The sequence below is a fragment of the Etheostoma cragini genome, chromosome 1, assembly GCF_013103735.1.
Source record: "Etheostoma cragini isolate CJK2018 chromosome 1, CSU_Ecrag_1.0, whole genome shotgun sequence".
Classification (NCBI taxonomy): Eukaryota; Metazoa; Chordata; class Actinopteri; order Perciformes; family Percidae; genus Etheostoma; species Etheostoma cragini.
Genome location: NC_048407.1, coordinates 4,498,720 through 4,505,185, shown reverse-complemented (window position 1 = coordinate 4,505,185; position 6,466 = coordinate 4,498,720).

The window sequence follows — 6,466 nt, the reverse complement described above, 5'->3', positions numbered from 1 at the left end:
CAGGATAACCGGGGCTAAAAGGATATGCATGCTGCAGGCTATCACCTGAATGCTTATACAATAATGTGTAAGACTGTGCTTTTATACATTTTCACAACACATACACAAGTCTTGGCAATCAAGGGAAACAAAAAAAACAACACTGTAACCAACACAAGTATGAAACTAGTTTGATTCCCCCCCAGTATAGTCCATACACTTTTTTTCAAAAAGTTAGTTATGACCTTAATTCATTTTCTGTTTGCTAATACACATCAAGATGCCAAATCAAACTCATTTGCCTGTGTCTACCATGGATGCATTCTACCTGCAACGTGCACATTGCATACAAAGCCATACCTGCTTGTATCAGGTTAAAGGTAATCTATTGGCCAAGCAAGTTCCCTTTCTCCTCACATGACTTCATATGATTGGTCGACACAGCCATCATTCAAGACAGTCAGCAGCCAAGATGGCAGTGACTTACAAGAAATTATCACTTTTCAAATGATTAAGTAACCGTTCAGACTTAGATTTATCGTTCTTTAATTATCGTGCAAAGTCTCAGAAAAGTCACTGAAGTTCCAGGCCAGATTACTATCTTTCTGGAAGGGCTATGGATCAAACTAAAGGCCTTGTTAGAAAGCCCCTGATGTTAGCTAGCATGCTAAAAAGAACAGAACAAGGCTAGGTTGAAGCCATGTGAAGATATGTGACTTGGTTTTTTGGATTCACTTATTTGGCTTCTGGGTGGCCTTCAGTCGCATGGAGGACCTCGTTGAAACAGTGCATTCTTCTGCTTCTAAAGAAAACAGGTAAGTCTGCCCCATAGTGATCTGGAGATATTGAAAAAGCTAAGGTTGTTATCGTCGCTGGCGTTGGACACGACCGATACAATTCCAACAAGCTTAGAGGGTTTTATACTCAAGTTTCCAAGGCTTTTCCGGAAGTTGTGGTGTGAAATAGCCTGGCTTCGCCCTCCTACGTAGTTCCGCTCAATTTTCATTTTCCTTCAGTACCCCGTCTGAGTTTGCGGTATATTTGCAGGTTTTCTCCGGCCAAATCTTTGGTGGTCCAATCAGCGAACAGAGGGATTGGCCGAGAACAATGACGTTGAGGTTGTGCGCTAGTTTGAGTTGTAGCGAAGTTGCAAAGCCATTCGGTCTGTTGTGGCAACTTTGCAGAATATCCAAAAGTTAAAATCCGAGAAAGAACAATCTTTGCTGAGTTTTATTGGTGGCCCTCCTCCCCACGGGGTTCAGGAAAAGTTTTCCAGCTCGCTCCGTCAGTGGTGAAGGAGTTTGCTAAGGCTAACGTAAGCGATGCTAAATCAACGTCACCACCAAACATTAGCGATAGCAATGGGTACATAGCTATTGGTTATGAACCCGAAGCACACAGCCAGGATAACCAAGGAACTTTGGAAGAAGCATATCAAGGTCCTGGCGTGGCCTAGCCAGTCTCCAGACCTAAACCCAATAGAGAATCTTTGGAGGGAGCTCAAACTCCGTGTTTCTCAGCGACAGCCCAGAAACCTGAATGATCTAGAGAAGATCTGTGTGGAGGAATGGGCCAAAATCCCTTCTGCTTTCTGGATTTTTTTTTTTTTAGATTATGTCTCTCACAGTGGCCATGCACCTACGATGACAATTTCAGACCCCTCCAGGATTTCTAAGTGGGAGTACTTGCAAAATAGCAGGGTGTTCAAATACTTATTTTCCTCACTATATGTTAAATCCAGCTAATTGAACTAAAATGCCTGAAAGCCCAAATTTTGTCAGTATTGAATTGGACATAAAAAGTGTCAGGGTGAAAAGCTGCTGAAACACCCCTAGCAACATTAATAGTGATCAATATTAGTAGTACCATGACCCAAGTACAAAAATAAATAAATTACTAAGGCTGAGAGTGGATGGAGAGTGAAAAGCACAAAATAGCATGTTCCAGCCTTTCGAAATCCCATTTATGGTCAGAAATGTTTGAGGAAAAACACACAACAGCTGTGGCTGGTGAGTGGCTGGTGAGTGACCTAGGGTTTAAATTCTTGAGATGAAGCAACTAGAATGTGTTCTTTTTTACATCCTCTTGGCATTTAACTTGAATCTGGCTCATCCAAGACCCAGAAGTGTTTGTGTCCTCTGTGTTGTTGTTGTTGTTCCTGGTAATGATGAAGATAGGCCTACTCTTCTTATGGAACTGGGGGGTTGTTCTGTCTTATATCAGACCATCCTGTCAGGTTAGAGTCTACAACTGATTCCACGTTATATAAAAGGTGTACTTTTTTATATATATATATATATATATATATATATATATATATATATATATATATATAGTATTACTGTGCATCCAATTTATTCTGCTTTCTCCTTTAATTTGTCACCCGACTGTATATCGCCAAGAACTCAAATGTGCTGTGCTGACTTGCTAATTATAGATAGTGATAGTGACAGATCTAAATGTTCTCAACTGTAGTGGAAGAAGTACTTAGATCCTTTACTTAAGTAAAAGTACTAATATCACACTGTAAAAATACTCATACTGTTACAAGTAAAAGTCCTGCAGTGAAAATGTTACTTAAGTGAAAGTAGTGGAAACAGGGTCGGTATCTATTTTCAATATACACTTTTTTATATAGTGTTTGAAAGGGTCTTCACACCCCGACAGCAATAAATAACTTTTGGCTCCAAAAATGGAGTGAAAAAAAGATCTGTCATCTGTAGCTGCTGTAATCCTGTAAAAAAACAACCACCAATCAGAGCCTTGCAGTGCTCTTGGAAACAACCAATGAAATGCTTCCTTGCGTACTCTACCCCTCCCGTGTGTGAGCCTGAGCTCAATGCACGCAAAGTCATGTTTCGGTATGACACTAGTAGCTGTTTGCTTATTTTGAGACAGGAAGTAACATCCCGGCTCTTTCTCCGCCCTGCTCTGTGTGTGGGCGGAGCCCCGAGGGTAGAGGGAGGGGGCCCCGAGGGCAGGGGGAGGGGTTAGACGGGTCCCAGAGGAGACGCTAATTTCAAATCTTGCTAGCTTGTCAATATCGACATTCCCCACCTTGCCTTTAAGCCTGCCATTTAAGTGCAATAGAATGTTTGACTTAATTACTGGTACTTTTATTATTTCTGAGCTGTAATAAAAATATGACATACAATCACAATGTTTGGTCCACATTTGTAAATGTTTTTGAGTGTGTTTGTTTTTTTGAATAATGTGTTTATTAATTTTTACTATACAAGACAGTTTACAGAGAAACACAATAACAGTTCGACACAGTTATTTCCCACCACAGTCGGAAAAAAAACACAACACATTGCTCTCTTTTACCATATAGAAATACACAAAGGTATCAGCTAAGAGTGATATTTGCAAAATATTGCAAGGTACCCAGAAACCAGATAAACATTACTGTACTTTACACATAAAAGTTGCATTTTCCAGCAAGACACTATAACAGAAAAAAAATGATTTAAAAATATAGAAATAACACCAATACATACAAACAATTGTCTTTGTGAATTATTATGTTTTGGAAATAAAGAAATGTTCTTCCTTACAATACAGGGGGCATAAGCATACACCCCCCTATGTTAAATTCCCATAGTAGCAGGCAGATATTTGTTTTTGAAGGATATTACATGGATCCAGGATACTTTGCATCCTGATAAAGTTCCTTTGTCTTTTGGAATTAAAATACCCCCCCCCCCCCGACATCATCACATACCCTTCACCATACCTAGAGATAGGCATGGCGAACTTTCCATAAAATCATCTCTCAATGCAAATCAAGGCATTAAGATCAATATCCAATTAAGCTATTAGGCAAACTGAAATAACACCTTGCCAATTTCTATGTATGATGAAGGGTATGTGATGATGTGTGTGTGTGTGTGTGTGTGGGGGGGGGGGGGGCGGGCTATTTTAATTCCAAAGGCTTATCAGGATGCATAGTATCCTGGATCCATGTGATAACTGGCCTTTAAAATTAACATTCTGCCTGCCTATATGGGAATTTCATATAGGGGTGTGTGTATTTGTTCCCCTGTATTTTAAGGAAGAACGTTTATTCATTTATGATCCTTTATTCATTCACAAAGAAAATTGGTGTCCTTAAAAGGTTGGATTTTCCTCTTTTTTTAATCAAGGCATTAAGATCAATTTCCAAAAGATGTTTTTTATCCCTTTTTTTATCAACTTTAGCCTGGGTGTGTAAACTTTCTCAAGCCAGTGTACACTTTTACTAAAGGAACAGGAATTTTAAATGTAACAGAGTATTTTTACAGTGTGGTATTAGTACTAAGTACTCAATCAGTCAGTTTTTTAGGTTATTATGTTTATACGTAATAGTCATAGTTATGTTTACATGTAATATAATGTAGTAGTTAATATTTAATCATGAGCCACCTACTATATGTGTTTGTGTATATGTGTGTATATGTGTTTGTTGTGTTATGGCTGTCTTGCTATTGGATGCCTAAAATTTTCTTCTCGATGAATAAAGTAAATTATCTATCCGTATATTTATCTATCTATCTATCTATCTATCTATGGATCTGAGTACTTCTTCCATTTAGATCTGTTCTATGGGACAAACCTTTCATGAAACACCACTGCCCTCTGCAGGAAAACATGAAGACTAAATCATGTCAGCAAAGCACATTTCAGCCTTTCAAGATTCTGGTTTGACATCTCGGTGATGTGGAGAGCCGATGTCCCGCCCCTACCGTTTTCCCCCATGGGACCTATCTTCGAAAAAAAAGAAAAAAGAAAGAGGGTCAGTGGCGAAAGAAACTATTTTCTTGTCCTGATTGACTTGTGCCTTGGATTACACATATGATGTTTTTTTTTTAAATAAAACATGATTTTACATGTCAAGGATGTCACGTTTTTGCGCAAGATAGTTAGACATCAGACAGACTACACGTTCAAGTTGCTTACCTGACGTCACCACATTTTCCCTCCACTCCCTTTGAATAGGTGAAGCTCTTTACATGACCCGATTAATGTATATTCAATTTTTACGTTAAGTATCAATTCATAACAAGAGTTATCTCGAGACACTTTACAGATAGAATGGGTCTAGACAACTCTATAATTTACAAGGACCAAACAGTCCTAGTATTTCCCACCTGAGCAAGCAACACTGCGACATTGGCGAGGAACAACTCCCTTTTAGGAAGAAACCTGGGACAGACCCAGGCTCTTGGTAGGTGGTGTCTGAAGGGCCGGTTGGGGGTGTGATGAATAGTGGCAACAACAGTCACAGTAAAAGATAAAGGAACAGTGACTAGAAACAGTAGTTTGTAGTAGTTCATAGCAATGCAGGGCACTGTGCGGCATTACAAGGCGTAGCAGGACGTAGCAGGACGTAGCAGGACATACCAGGATGTGTAGTAGGACGTAGCAGGGCATCGCAGGGTGGGTAGCAGGACCACGGGGATAGCTGCAACCATGATTTGGTGCCTCCCTGATCCAAGGAAACATGCTGGGGGCGAAATGGTTTTTCACCTCTCTTGATACTTCTGCCTTCGTCTTGGAAGAAGACGATAAAGCACAACAAGGAGACAGCCATATTTCTCTGGTCACGTACGTGCATTGTTCCAGACGGGAGTTGTAGTACACTAAGCAATCACACACAAAACCCTAATGTTGTTCAACTTCTTTACGTCAAATCGTTTATCTCTTGACATGCAAAATTATCCTCTAAATTTAGAAACATCATTCTTATTAACACATATATTTGTGCATTTACGATGCCTCGCAGCAGAATCCCATTTTATAGATGGAGAATGGTCCATGGGAAGCTGGTACATAGTCTGACTGCTAAAGAGAATCAGTGCTGGTTATGCTACACATGGATCAGCTCAGTGCTGGGTATGTGTGGGTAGAGGAAGGAAGAAAAACTCCAAAGAGCTCAGAAGTTAATACCAGGGTAGCTTTGGGTGGTCAGAATCTGGGAGAAAGACTAAAGAAACATCCAAAGGGTTTTAAATCAAAGAGTCACAGTTTAGAATAAAATAGTTAATAGTTTACTGTATATTTCAAGCTTTATATGGCTCAACTGAAGACTCTATGTTTATCTTATTCATACATGAAAGGCAAAGATAAGATTTAAGATCACTTAACTTCTATTTCTGATATGTACAACACATATACATTTTATACAGCAACTGATTACAGACAGCTTAGAGGTTTTTCCCAGAGATATGGAAACGGTGACGAGTCGACTCAAGGCTCATCTTGGACTTGTAAATTAAAGGGTAACTATACTGTATACCGTTGTCATTTGTTTCAAATGGCTTTTTTTGTAACAGTTGGCTGCATTTTTGGATATATCATGTACACACTGTTGTTCTAAATCTAAAGCTCTTTTGTCTTTCATAGGCTCATATCTACATTTCATACAATGCTCTACAGTGAAAATAATTGGCTGAGAGGGGTTGGGATATATGGTGTAAACACTAATGTAGTGTTGATACAATATATA